This window comes from Nannobrachium achirus, assembly GCF_963921795.1.
Source record: "Nannobrachium achirus genome assembly, chromosome: 23".
NCBI lineage: Eukaryota > Metazoa > Chordata > Actinopteri > Myctophiformes > Myctophidae > Nannobrachium > Nannobrachium achirus.
Window position 1 is genome coordinate 47,086,012 of NC_137830.1, and position 15,716 is coordinate 47,101,727.

The 15,716-nt window shown below is 41.6% G+C and overlaps 1 protein-coding gene across 5 annotated transcripts in view; it reads left to right on the forward strand.

The window, feature by feature from the left end:
• Positions 1 to 10,971: 10,971 nt before the first annotated feature.
• Positions 10,972 to 15,716, forward strand: part of eps8a (EGFR pathway substrate 8a, signaling adaptor) — a 114,679-nt gene continuing 109,934 nt past the window's right edge. For all 5 annotated transcript variants that reach the window (XM_080754780.1, XM_080754777.1, XM_080754778.1 and 2 more), the window contains exon 1: positions 10,972 to 11,180. The gene's annotated coding sequence lies outside the window, so the exon portion shown is untranslated. The remainder of the gene's footprint in view (positions 11,181 to 15,716) is intronic.

The following is a 15,716-nucleotide window of genomic DNA, read 5'->3' on the forward strand; positions in this document are numbered from 1 at the left end:
TGTCAGAGCATATACTCTATGTGTCAGAGTCGTCTAATCAGAGAGTCCTGCCACTGCGGGGTCAGAAACAGCGCTGGTCACGTGGTTCATTGTCACTTTACACAGACTTCAATGCATTTTGTAAACTTCCGGTTCGCCGTTTGTCACTAAACGCCAATAGATGTGTGCGTAGAAGACCTGGCCCCATGAAGTGAACGGGAGTGACGCAACTCTCCGAAGGTAGAAGGCTCTGGACCACAGTTGTGATTGGCTAGGGGCTCTGGGATACGCCCACTGCTCCAGGAAGGTGGTAATATTTAAACTGCCAGCAGCAGCAGCACTGCAGCAGACTGAGCAGACTCTAGAGTGAAGACTAGAAGTTAGGTGACTCAGGTCAGGTGAGTTTGTAAACTGTAACGTTACTGAATAGTTCAGGTAATTTCTAGTTGTTTTGAAATGTTTTGACCCGAGTCCAAAAGTTGTATCATATCCAGTGTTTATTTTTACATATGTAAAAGTATCAATACTAAATGTAGAAGTACTCTGGTTGTTTTAAAACGTTAAAACGTATCGTTATCGCAGCAGTAGCCTGAAACATGAGTCATGACGGACGGTCGTTGATAATCTGCAACGACCGTCATGTTTCGGGACTATCGCAGCAGGTGTGGAACCTCACTGTCTGGAGTTAACGGTTAACGTTGTTGTTCGCTAAACAGACTTTTGGGGCAGAGGCCTTGGCCACTAGCTTGGTAATTTTAGCTTACATTGTTGTTCGTTTGTTTACTAAACTGTTTTTCGATGTATTCATTTTTTTGTTATTTTGTCCTTCTAGCGTTTTTTCACAACCGGCGACAATGAGTTCCAAGACGGTGAAAGCCTGTGTTGTGGTCGCCGCTCAAGTCAAGAAGAAAGCATTAAGTAAGTGCGTCATTGGTCAAGTATGAAAATTAAAAGGCTACTCGCATGTTTGCTTTGCATTGTGAGCTAGAACGGCTATTTTCCAATGGACAAAATGTATGTAGGCCTATGGCTGAAGTGTTATTGTAATGATAACCAAAATCTACAAAGTATAGGCCTACTAAAGTTTTCAAATAAATGTGAAGTAAAGGTAGGACCACAATATTTGAACCCGAGATCTAGAGGAGTAGAACTTTTGGAAATTGGAAATACTAAAGTACAAATATCTAAAGTACAAATATCTAAACTGGACTTAAAGTACAGTAATTAAGTAAATGTACTTAGTTACTTTACACCACTGAAAAATGTGTCCAGAGAGAGTGCAATAATTCATCTGCTGCTCTTGTTTTTCTGTGCCTGCTACACCAGACAACTCCAGCTTCTTCAAGGCTACACTGAAGACGAACAACAACGCTCTGGCCCTGGAAGTGAATGTCTTAAAGAAGAAAAATAAAAAGCTGCAGATGATCAACATGCTCCTTCAGAAAGAGAACCAGGCACTGCAGTTTACTCTGGCCACCAGCAGGCACAAGGAAAAGAAGTTGGTTAGTGTTTTATCACAAATAATCAGTCATCAGTGGTGGAAGAAGTATTCTTCACATGTTTTACTCAAGTAAATGTATCAATATGGCTGAAGTGTTTTGAATGATGATTAAAATCTACAAAGTAACTAAAGTGTTCAAATACATTTAGTGGAGTAAAAGTACAATATTTGAATCTGAGATGTAGTGAAGTAAATGTACTTAGTTACTTTAGACCACTGTCAGTCATAATAGTGCTAGTATGTTCTCAACCTGTGGTGTTGGGACCCCACATCTGGGGACATGAGGGTCCCCTGATGACGTGAAGTGACTTTCTAAAGACTTAAAGCCGTTTTAATACCTAAAAAGACCATTGCTGCATCATAAATAATGAACAAACTATTCACCTTATCCCTGGTCCCGCCCACTGCTTCCTGTTCATGTCCTGAAAGTTCCTAGAAAACATCATTTTGTTTTCTGTTGTCTTTGCATCAAAAATCAAAATGTCAGTAGATGGCGTTCAGGTCTGTGTGTGTGTGGTGATATTTGTTAAACCAGTGGTTCCCAAATATTTTCATATCAAGGACCCCAGATTAATATATTTGTCCAGTTGCAGACCCCATCTGAAAATGTGTTGCCAGGGACCTCCACACAAGATTTGTGGTGTTAAAATGTTTCAGAAACATGTTTGTCTTCAATTGTACTTGCAGTACTTGTAGGCTACTTGGTTACTTAACGCTACTACAAAATACAAGCTGCATTGTGAGCTTGTAGATTGGATTGTTGATTTATTATTGCGTTCAGTTGGACATCAGTGAGTATACATGTGTGCCACCGCTGATGGGCCGTGTTTGATTTATTATAATTTGTGAATCAGTGCATGGGAAATCAGCATGTAGCTTAGCCTTAGAATGGCTGTGATATTTTATACATTTAATATATTCCATACAAAGCCATAGGTCGCTCCTTTGCCCGCCCGGGTAGCAGACTGATCTTCGCAGCATAAAATGATGCCGCACTGCGACTTCCTGTGACTTGGAGTCGGATGTTGTCCTCTAGTTTCATATCCATTTGAAAGTTCTGGCAGAAAACGTGTCTTTAGTAAAATATGTTTGGAATACATGAAATGTAATACATCACAGCCATGGGTCTTGTTCTATTATTTTGACTGACAGGTGAAAATAAAAGGTGCACAGGTGAACTGGTATGTGAGCACTGTTAACTAATATTCACCTCTACAAACCCTAGTTGTCGGCTTATTAGTCTGCTTACCTACATATCACCTACCTTCCTTGACACTCTAGTTCAGTGTTTCTCAAAGTGGGATCTGGGTACCCCCAAGGGGTCCTTGGAGGAATTCCAGGGGGCCCCATCAAAATGTGGCTGTTTGAAAATGGCAGATATACAAGCTCAGTGTGTAGCTTTGTGCCATGCTGCCAGTTTGAGCATAATCTTGATTATTGAATTTGAACATTTTAGGATTGGGGTCCACGGCCCAAATATATCAATTTGGGCGTCCTTGGCACGAATATGTTTGAGAATTACTGCATGGCTACACTAATTGTAGCCTTCCATGACGATTTCTTGTGATGGGCACACAGTTGAACAAAAGGTGAGATCTTTTTCATGCTGTTTTGTTCTTTCCACAGATGGTCATCCTTAAAGATCTTCAAAGCCTGTATTCTCCTGATGATGTAAGGACATTTCTCAGACATGTTATTTTATTTATAAAACATGCAGACACACTCAACCACCAACCAAAAGTCAAAACATTTGATCGGTGACTAAGTGGGGGCATTCTTTTTCAATTAAAGTTAAAATATGGCGATCAGACACCAACAATGTATCAGAATCAGTTGTTACATTACAGGTGTACGAGTCAATCAGTGAGTGAACTTGTTTTCGTGCAAGCTCCCTTATTTTGTCATTTTCCATTGGCAGAGAGGGATAGCAAGGAGAAAAATATAATTGTGGTTGTGGCAGTTTATCCCCTTTTGCAACCTAGTTTCCCCAGTTCTAAAATATTTTAAAATAAACATAATAGCAGATCTACCCCATCGTATTGTGAGCTTGACTAGATTGTCAATTTTTGCTTTTTTATTTTTATTTTTTCATTTTGCAATCACCTGGAAAAGCTCTACACTGTCCTGTAAATGTAATTTGGGGAGAAGACTTCATACGCCCAATATTATTACTATAATGTGGTTGTGTTTGATTTTCAGGACCCTCCAGCATCTGACGAGTACAGGCAACCTTTTAACACAGACAATATTCAGATGCAGAGGTGAGAACATTTAGAAAGCTATGGGGTACATAATATGATGTCATTACATAGGCGCTCTGATATCGGTTCATTTATGGTCAGAATAAATGCTCATTAACTAACATTGCCCTTTTTTAATAATCCATATTAATTTGAATTCATCCCATGTTTTTAGTAGATGCGTGTTGATTACAGTGTGAAGTAGTTCCTTTGCCTTGGTCAGATGCTTGGATAACCCAACACTTCATTTTGAGTTGTCAGCGTGTGCTCCAGTGTTCCCCTGAATTTGCCTATATTTTCGAAACGCAACCCATGACATGTTCTTATCAGCATTCACTTAATATAACCTGTTAAGACCTGAGGCGATTCTACACATGCCTTCTAAATCAGTAGTTCTCAAACCTTTTTTGTGACAAGGACCCCCAAAATATATATTTGAGCACTTGGCAGCACAAAGAGACATGCTGTGAGCAGTGTATCTGCTATTTTTGAGAACCACTGTTATAAATCCTGTGTGCATTTGCCCCCCCTTTCTCTCCCCCCCCACTCAGAGGTAAACGAACAGGTCAGTCAGCTCCCAAGCCAAGTCTCCCAAAGAATGACTCTCAACACAGCACCTCAAAGTCCGTTGAATGCCATGGCGGCCCCACCAACTCTATTGGTATAGGTACTGGTATTTTTATGTACATTTCATTTTACAGTTAACAATGGAATATAATATGTATGTATTCTATTAAACTACAATCATGGCACATTCCCTGTGTAATTTTATCTTGGTGAATATAAAATGCATGTTGAGAGGATTTTGTATGTATTTGAAAGTGTCGTTGACCGTGAAAACATTAGCAAAAAAGAACTTGACATTCTTTATTTGCGCCACTGTACATCTAATTTAGTACTGGCTTTTTTTTGTAGTTGCTTGTGTATATATTGGTGGGTTTTGGGGGCTTGTTTCTGAAGTGTAGTTGCTTATTTGGTTTAAAGTGGCCTTTTTTGGGCTTGTTTTCAAACCACCTTGCTTATTTCTCTCGCAGAATCTAACACTGGTGAGTCACCATCAGAGATGGAGATGACTGCATCTGAACAAAGTGCTGTCAAGAAAAAGAGACGCTACATCCTACTAATAAAGGAGCAAACTCACGCTCTAACGCTCACGCTCTAACGCTCTAACGCTCACGCTTATCTACGTTTATCTATTCACTCGCTTCAGCAACTGATCCCAAAGTTCACATGGTATTGGCCATTAGCATTATACCAACACTGACGGAGCCCGAATTTCATTTCTCCCAAATTAAAGCAGTTTTTTTAGCGTTTCCTTAACCACTTCTGTTGAACTCTGCTGTCTGTTGCCAGGGTTACGGTCGGTTCCTCCAGGCCATGGGATCTGTAGCCCCACACACACACCCCTTTCTCTCACAGTTAGGAATGTTTCTCTCTCTCTCTCTCTCTCTCTCTCTCTCTCTCTCTCTCTCACACACACTTTCATCGGGTGCGTTTGACATATTTTGGAGCACATATCTTCGAACGGATAAGGTCTAGTTATCCAGAAGACTCAAGTGGGGGAAAAAGCGGTGCCTGTTCATGTTGCAGTTCAGCCTGAAGCATGTCCAGGTGTGGTATACTGTTTCATTCATATTGTATTGATCAACACATTCCCTATTATGTATGTGGTTACAAGTAGTATGTATTTGTTCATGGACCACCCCATCTAAAATATATTGTGCCAGGGACCCCCATACCAGATTGCGGTGTTAAAAAAAACTCTTCTGTGTGGTTGTGTACTTTATTTTTATGGTGAGCTTGTAGACCGGATATTTTCAAATGGCTAATGGATGGTTTAAAGTATTCGTGGCCTTTTTTGTGCTTGTTTTCATACCTACTTGCTTATTTCTTGCAGAATCTGACAACACTGGTGAGTCGCCATCTCTTGACCATCCAATTAGGATGGCCAAGGCAGCTGCTGAACAAGAGAACACTGTACTTCTGGACACAGAGATGGAGCTGACTGCATCTGAACAAAGTGCTGTCAAGAAAAAGAGACGCTACATTATCCAGAAGACTCAAGTGGGGGAAAAAGCAGTGCCTGTTGTTGCAGTTCAGCCCGAAGCATGTCCAGGTGTGGTATACTGTTTCATACATACTGTATTGATCAACACATTCCCTATTATGTATGTGGTTAGACCATCAGTAATAAGAAAAGTCTTGGTTATTTTTTTGTGGTTTTACAGTGGTGGTCAAAGTTAAAGTACTCAACTACAAGTAGTATGCATTTGTCCATGGCAAATATATTGTGCCAGGGACCCCCATACCAGATTGTGGTGTTAAAACTATTCCAAATATATATACTTTATCTTTATGGTGCGCTTGTAGACCGGGTATTTTCAAATGGCCGATGGATGGTTTAACTTTAAAGTGTTCATTGGCCTTTTTTTATTTCTCTCACAGAATCCTGCAGCACTGGTGATAAGTCTCCATCACTCTCCTCTGCTCATGCTCTTGACCATCCAAGTAGCATGGCCATGGCAGCAGAGAACGCTGTGCTTCCAGACACAGAGATGACTGCATCTGATACCCAAATAGTTGTAGTCACTGGAGAAAGCGCTCTCAAGAAGGGACGCACCATGAAGGAGAAGACTACTATGGGGAATAAAGGTGTGGTATACTGTATGCTACATGTCGATCAACACCCCCCCCCCCCCAATCTGTATGTGGTTTGACAATTAGTAATAAGAAAGGTCTTGGTTATTTTTGTGGTTTTACAGTGGTGGACAAAGTACTCAACCCCAATACTTCACCACAGTATAGATGCTTTTGACTCGACTACAAGTGAAGTCAGTCAAAACTTAACTCAAGTTAAAATTTATAACAGTATATCACCACCTTGCTGTATTAAAATAGCTGTTACCTCCTAAGCAAAGTCTCCCAAAGAAAGACTCACATGACAAACCACCTCAAAGTCCACATGCGAAAAGTTGCGCTGTATGTTGTAGAAATGCTACAGCCAGGACTTTTTGATGTCCGGAGCTACGGCCAGGTTTCGTAAACCACAGCGCTGGCTAAACTTGTTTATGTGAATTTCATTTGTTTTCTGCAACAGGGAGGGTGCCCTTGGGGAGAGAGGATAACATGGCCTCGGATAAGGGAGCCTTGAGGCCTCGGAGGACATGCAGTGCCATCGTTGATTATAAGGATCCACGAATAAATCTGTAAGTTGATTACAGGTAGTCATCAAAAAGGAACGTTCCGTTATTGGTATCGCCCTGACTCTATCGAGATTGTCACAGCAGCTTACCCTACTGCATGCAGTACAGTAGGGCAGCTTACCCTTCTGCAGTACAAGGGTCATGCTCTGCATATGTCTTTGAGGAGGACTTTCAGGTGTTTTAGGAAACCCTTTGTCCACTCTTTTATCCTTATGTTCTCATTTGCTTTGACTGTATTTCCAACTGCATGTTGAGAGCTGGTGACATTATGATTTTCCTCTTTGGGGCTCAAAGTATATCTAAAATAGGGTCCCCAATAAAGTATACCTAAGGTGAGGACCTAAGCTAGAAAACGGTGTAGCTGTAGTGTGTATATTTATCACACACGTATTAATGAATTATTTGGTGCTTTTCACTGGAAGTGAGTGCTTCCCAGGAAATATGAGGTGCTAAGTTGAGATGTCTCTTTTTGATTAGCAAAATGCGGCGTGGCGACAGAGGGAGCGACATGGAGTTCCTGAGCTCTCCCATATTTAAATCCTTGAAGAAGAAGAGACCGAAGTCTTCACATCGCAAGACTGAAGTCCAGCTGGCTACACCGGAGATGTCTGGCCTGGAAGACGCAAGCCTCCTTCACCTCCGCACTTAGCCTTTCAGCCATGTTCATCTTGGATGCCTGGGATGATACTTGGAGTCTGGACGGCAGCCACTGCCAGAGCTTCAGCCCACCAACTCAATTCCATTAACAAATGTACATACGTTTAAGAATTACATTATTAGATGCATGCTAAATGCACCTCCCGTGGCACATAGTGAAACCTGTAGGTCTACTATGAATTGGGGATGAACTTCACAGTAGTGTTCCAATACTGTTTTAAATTGTCTTGTTTTATTAGGGTTTAGGTGAATTTGTGGTGAGAAAAATAAATCTTTATGATTTTATTTCCATGTTTTAATGTTTGTCTGTTACAGACCACTTAATAAAAATAAGTGCTGTCCTCAATATTGTCTGTTTGAATCCTTAACCTCAACAAATCAATTCTGACTAGGATGCAGAAAGGCTTTGTTGGCTTATTGTACAGTATTGTGAGCTTTAAACCCTCAGGTATTAAACGACCTATGCTTGTTGGCATTCAATTTGAAATCCTTTGGGGCAATTACTCTACTCAGTTCCTTTGAAAACTTAGAGCCAGTTTCCAACAAGATGGAACAACACTTCCCTCTAATGGTTACTCGGCATATTGACAGATTTACTCACTGCTAGCCTGCATTTCAGATGTCTACAATAAATAGTAATACTGCACAATGCAATACTATCAAACATATAATTTTCCGAATGTCTGTCTGTCCGTCCGTCTGTCTGAGTGTCCGTCTGTAACAGTGTTTCTCCTCAGTGGCTGGAGCAATTGATCTGAAATCGCATCACCATTAGCATATGAACACACCTGACATAACTGTGAAGCCCGTTTGTCACTTTCACAAATCGTATGCTGTATATTAGCATTTTTATGGTGTATCTCTATACTTATTCTGCATCTAGCTTGAGGCATATCTATTCTGCATCTAGCATGAGGCAACATGTTTAACCAGCTCTGTGTGTGTGTGTGTGTGTGTGTGTGGGGGGGGGGGGGGTCTGTTGTTTGGCCCTGTTACAGATTTTGTCCAAAAATCATGCAGATCGGTACACAGTATCTCTGTAGCCATTAAACGAAACGGGTATTTCTTACATTGATGCTCCTACATATTATCATGCAAGCACCAGTTAAAGTTACTTTCCATCCCTCATATACTGTGTGCACAGTGCACATCCCATAACCCACACACTGCACATCATTTCGGAGCTCATATCTTTGAACGGGTAAGGCCTAGTTTATTTAAACAGGCAGAACAAATTGTGTAATAAAATGTAGCAAAGCGATATGTGTATATGAGAGTTCATTCCCCCACCCCTCATTGTCACTGTTCAAAGGTCTGTCTGCCCTGAAACTGTAGGTCAGGGGTCTCAACGTTTTCAGGCCAAGGACCCCTTAGTAGAGAGACAGATGAAGCAGGGACCCCCACAACATTTTCAGAGATTCCATATAGTTTCATCGTTTGACAGCACAATCCTCAGTGTATTTTGGATTCATGTCAATTTGTGTTTTCACATATTTAACCACTTGAACCATCAACACTTAAGAAACTTGACCTTTCACTCTGTATTAAGTCTGCTTTTTTTTCCCCTCTACACCAGAGCTTTTTGCCGAAAATAGCCGATCTACAAGCTCACAAAGCCTCGCAGCGCGAGGCCTTGTGAGCGTGTAGATCTGCTATTTTTGGCTAAAGTTCTCAGAATATGGATGTTAGGGTTCAAGTGGTTAATATAAAAAAGGAGAAAAAAGCTTTCTACCACACAAAGATTTGGAGGACCCCCTGTAGTAACTCTGAGGACCCCCTTGGGGTCCAGGATCCCCTGTTGAAGACCCCTGCTGTAGGTAGTCCGTAGGCTAAAATAGCCTTGCTTGGCAATCAGCATCTTGGACTGGCATCATGTCCTGAGGGTGTACTTGAACATGGGCTCCTGACTTGGCCACAGCCCGGAACCCACCCAAGGGTACATATTTCGTTTTATTAGTTTATTGCTGCTAACATTAGGCTGTGGACAGTTCAGAAACCTGCCTACCAGTACTTTACTTAAAGGGGAGAACCACCCATTTTCAACATTGAACTATGTCATTAATATAGGCCTACCTTCAGTGGTGTGGAAATAAAAGTCTTCCCCCCCTCCCCTCCTTTTGTGTTGCCTAGAACTGGAGGATTGGGGGTTTGGCTTGCAAAGTACACTGATGATTTTGAGTATTTTTTTTACTTTACTGGAGTAGGCCTATTTCCTATTTTCATTACTTCTACTCCACTACATACATCTTAGGGGCACATATTGTAGTGACAGTCTATTCACTGTAAAATAAAGGCAGAAAAGTGCTATATGCTGTATATATATTCATATATTCAAAGTAATTTGTAGGCAGGTTTCTGACCTGTCCTTAGCCCACCAACAGGACAGTGTTGGAAATTGGACCTAGTGCTCCTTAATATACAGTATCATGAAACAACATATGAGATAACTAAAGCCTCTTACTTCATATATGTTTTCATACACCCTTCCTCCTCATAGGAGACTACAATGAACCACATCAAAATTGTGCCTATAGAACAGTGGTTCACTACCTTTAAGAGGATTAGGTCTGTCATTCAATGTTATATGAGATACTTCAATGGTTTCCTATGGAATTAAGCTTAGTCTTTTCTAGGATCTCCTTTAGTTGACCTTGTACCAGTGAACTGTACTGTCATGAAACTGAACCTTTTTCTATGCAAACGTCTAATAAAGTCTTCAATCAATCAACTGGGGACCATCCTGACAACAAGCACTTGGAAGAAGACTCCTTCCAAGAACACTTGGTAAAAGTTGAGGCTGAAGTTGAGTTGATTCTGTTTGACTCAATTCCCACAGATACATTTTGTGCCCCAGTAGTTTGTTGACCTTTATTGCATTAATGGTCTTTTTCATGTATTACATTACACCACTAAGCAATACAATCCACAATATAGCCTACATTTACTCAAGTAAAAAAGACCTGGACATGGATTCAAAATTGGGACCCCACTTTGAGAACCACTGCCCCATTACGAAGCAGTTGCAATACGCAGCCTGGTCCAGTAGAGGGGGGTAACGGTGCAGTGCAGTACATTTACTTAAGTACCGTTGTAGCCTACTTTACTTGAGTATTAATACTTACACGGCCACTACTTCTCGGATTCAAAGTTCAAACATTGTACTTTACTCCATCCACTACATTAATTTAAACACATACTAATTTTGCCATTTGCAAATAGCCGACCTACAAGCTTCACAATGCGTCGCAATTCCGGACTTTTACTTGTAAGTATTGATACTTTTACTTATGTAAAAGATGTGAGTGCTTTTATCGCCACTGGGGGCGGGGCAATGGGTAGGTGGATACCGAGTGTTTCACATTTCACTACAATAAAGTGTTTCCAGTGTGCGAGCCGAGGAGGCGCGTCTCTCTCAGTCAGCGGTCTGCAACTTTTTTTTTAATTTTAAATTCTGTTAACGTGCTTTGTTTCTCTGCGACAGAGCAAACAGACAGTGTACCTGGCTGGCTGTGAGAGGGGGAATAAATAAGCGACAATTTGTGCCATGCTCTACTAGGTGTGTGCGCGTTTTTTTTTAATGAAGCCGTCAATTGCAGCCAGGTAAGACTTACTAATTCCAAGATGTTTTCATCACAAACTGCTGATAACGTTAGATAATGTTGTGCAACACACACGTCTCTTTCTGTTCTGCCTGTCGTTCATTAACGTTTACACGGTATAACTGGTGGTGTGGAGATGCGGGCGCTTGTATTACGCTCCATAGCGTTAGAAGGAGTTCTCCTTAACGCTATGCCACCGACGAGACCTTGCGCTCGTCTGTAGTATAAATACAAAATATAGTTTCGCTGCTCACCAAAACAAAGACTGTTTTAGGGAGTTGAAAGCCTACTCTCCTTAGTGGCAACACTCGGAGCCCCTCACCTCACGTCTAAAATGCACTTTTTAGCCAGAAAAGAAAAGTATTTCACCGGAAGGCAAAATCTGGTCAATGAAATATTCTATTGACAAGATCTGTAGAGGGCGCTGTGGAGTAGCTAAAGCTTCCGGTGAAATATTTTCTTTTCTGTCCGAAAAGTGTATTTTAGACGTGAGATGGGGGGCTCCGAGTGTTCCCACTAAGGAAAGTAGGATTTCAACATCTTAGAAAAGTATTTGTTGTGGTGTGTATCGAAAATGTATTTTAAAAATGTCAATACAGGCGAGAGGCTGAGCAGCCTGGGCTATCGCGGCTGTGAGCGCAAGGGCTCATCGGTGACATAGCGTTAAGGAGAACTCCTTATAACGCTGTGGACCAGAGCTGGGTTGGATATTTTGTAATAATACAGCCTATATTGTTCCTATTCGTTTGAATGGCAGCCAGTGGCACGTGCTTAATGTGCAACAACAATAAGGCAAGAATATTATATTGAATAATAGACATGATGCAACTTGATCTAATGGCTTGTGAAGGAGAGGTCACGTAGAGAAGCGCCACACCTGCGCGTTTTGGGAAACCTATACGTTATATGGCAGTGCAGCTGCATGCTTGAATAGTAGTAGGCGATATTATTTAAATATAAAACGTTTGTTTGCTTCTTGTGCAGTTTGATATTGGTCTTGGTCCATTGTTTTTCTTTGTATTTTATTGTTGTTGTTATAATAATTATTGTTATTACGTTCCCAACTTAAATCGAGCTTGATCGTGGCATGGCAGTCGCCGAAAGGTAGCAAAAAAAATGGAATATAATGGAATAGCAGCACTGTCAACACAACAGTCTCTGTACACAATAGGCATCCAGCTTACTGAAAGGTGGATGGAAATATATTATGGTCTCTTTGTCTGTCTGGGGGTTTGCCTTGCTTTATGAATGAATGGCTCATTGGTCTGGTCTCTCTAGTCTTGTCGCTTGTCAGTGATGGAGGGGAGGGGAGTCTGTCTCTGTTGTTGTGACTGTCTGGGGACAGTGGGGGTCAAATGGAAGGTACTTCTCCAAGATAGGCCTATGGGGTTGTCGGCTTGTGGTGTACATTTTTGTCAAAATTCTATGTTTTGCCATGGATATACTATTGCCAGAAATCAGGGGTCTTCAACGTTTTCAGGCCAAGGACACCTTAGTTGAGAGAGAGATGAAGCAGGGACCTCCCACAACCTTTTCATAGATTCCATATAGTTTAATCGTTTGACAGCACAATCATCAGTGTATTTTGGATTCATGTCGATGTGTGTTTTCAGATATTTAACCACTTGAACCGTCAATACTTAATAAACTTGACCTTTCACTCTATACTTAGTCTGCTCTTTTTCCCCTCTACACCAAAGCTCTTTGCCAAAGATTGCCGATCTACAAGCTCACAACGCCTCGCTATTTTTGGCTAAAGTTCTCTGAATATTGACACTAGGGTTCAAGTGGTTAATATAAAAAAGGAGAGAAAACTTTGTATCACTCAAAGATTTGGAGGACCCCCTGTAGTAACTCTGATGACCCCCTAGGGGTCCCGGACCCCCTGTTGAAGACCCCTGCCCTAAATGTATAACACAACTAGTGCTGTGGTCCTCAAGGTGGGTTGAGGGACCTTTGGGGTTTCCTCCAGTCCAAATGGACCATTATAGCCTACAGGTCTGTAACTCTGAGAGTGTAGGGTCCATTTGGTTCCATGTGGACGCTCTCAGAGTAATGGTGGTGGTGTGGTCCGTTTTTACCACTGACTGTACTGGTGGATTCATAATGTGCCATATAGTGTGATAATAAATCAGCATCATACATATTCTGAAGAAAACCTGGAGACTAACATTAAGTGATTGGGTCTTATGATCAAAATAAGAACATTGTTTTCATGGTAAAACTAAATCTAAATCCTTGCGTTGTGAGTTTGTAGAGGAAATTGTGTGTGTGTGTGTGTGTGGGGGGGTGGGGGGGGGGGGGGGGGGGGGGGGGGGGGATGACCACTGCACTCACCTTTACGTATAGTTATTGTAAGGATGGCAAAGGCATTAGCGTCTCTGTCGGGGTGGCCCCTGTGGGTCTGTAACTCTTGATTGAACCGTTTCCCCTACCCTATGTGTATCAATCTACACTGTACAATCCTCACTGCATTTAACTCTTATTTAGACAGATGTCAGGTTCATTGTTTGCATGTCTATCTTATCGTTTCAATGTGCAGATTGGTATTTACGTAGATAATAGTCCTCCTCTGCATTCTATGTTTGTAATTATTTACGCATCACAATTGCTTCTTGTAAGTCGCTCAGGATAAGAGTGTCTGCTAAATGCCTACAATGTATATATATGTATGAGTGTGTACAGCACAAAGGGACCCCCCCCCCCCCCCCCCCCCCCCCCCCCACACACACACACACACACACACACACACACACACACACACACACACACACACACACACACACACACACGGACCCCACCTTGTGAACCGGTGAAGTGTGGGCTGATATAATTCTGTGTTTCAACTCTTTTATCTCGGTTGTCTTTCTTGATGCGGCAGTGTGACACACCACATTAATCATTTAGTGCGAGAGAGAAATGGACTGTGACCGACTGACATGATGCGAAGGTGAAAACGGTTAACAGTTTTTTTTTTCTTGTTTTTTTTTTAATTGGCGAGCTAGCTCATTAAGTTCACGTCCCCTGCGAGCTCAGCCCCGGTAATTGGTGTTATGAGCTGGCGCAGGTCTCTTGATAATGAGAACACACAGGGTGCCATGTTATGTAAGGACTGGAGTTTAAAACTCTATCTCTCTCTGCGTAATCGTTTGGGTATTGACCTCTCATTTGGATGAGGTTGCTTGCTTTGGATTGTAGGAGCTGGAAAAACCTGACATGGCTTGTTGTTGAGGTGAAGGGTCCATCTGCCTCCCTGCTGGAAAAAACAACACTTGTTTGTGGACCTTTGATCCGTACATGGTGTAATCGTTTTTTTTTTTCCCAAGGCTTTTTTAAGCAGGGACTGTTGTTGAAAGTCTGCCACGTTTTCCTCCCGTTTATCTTTAGATTCCAATCTGCCCCAGCATGTATTGTACACAGCTGTGACTGCAGCGTGTTTATTTATCTGCTGGGACCGTCCCTCTTTCTTGAGAAAAAGATCCCTCTCTGGCCACCGGCCCTGAGATGAGCGCGGGTATTTTGGATGTTCCCAGACCTTCTCGATAACTGTTGTTTTCAGTCATTCTCTGACTGCGTTCATTAACTCTGTGGACACATTGAGTGAACGGACATGCAGTGATGTTACTAGGTTTTCAATGTAATGGGTCCCGGGACCCACAGGTGGTCATTCAAATGGGTCCCAGAAAAGTTTTATGAGTCCTCAATACAATGTTTTTCGAGCGCTGTGAGCTTGTAGATCGTCTATTTTCAAAATGTTTGCCTAATTTCTTATATTTATTTTACAATTTGGCTAATGTTTGAACTTAGAACTAGGATTTCTAATACACTAGGCTAGAGACACCCATTTAATTATATTTATATCACTGGACCCCAATTTATATTAAATGTTAAAATACTAGAGTACAAATGGAACAGGTCCATTTGGTTCCATTTGTTCACCGAGTTACAGACCCATAAAGTTCTATTTGGTTCCTAACTATCATTTATCTGGGGACCCCCTGGAACTCCCTCAAGGACCCAGGACCCCACTTTGAGAACCACCAGTGAAAATAGTTTTTAGCTGTTCCAGGTTTAACTGATAATAAATCTTTACAGTGTTTATCTTACACAATACATTAAAAAACGAATTAAACTATCTAAACTAATATAGCAACTTAAGTAGAAGAAGTAAATTATTTTAACATGGACTCCAACGGAGGCGCATCCCCGGGACCCCAAGACCATGACATGAATGAGTCCCTGGGCGACTTGAATGAGTTTTTGATGCGGGATGCGCACGTAATGACATCACTGGATATGCAGGATTTTGAACTGTCTGTCTGTCTGGGGTTGTGTATTTATTGTATTCCTTAAAGCAGTGGTTCTCAAACAGTTTTGTCCCTGGTCACCCCTCTAAATAACCTTTTCGTCCAAGGCACCCCTGAATGCCATTGCTACTTTAAGGGGGTTAAACTGAAGTTGATAAATTCCAAACCCAAATACTATCAAAGTATGCTGTGGCACCCCTGGACTTGTGTCATGGCACCCTAACCATGCA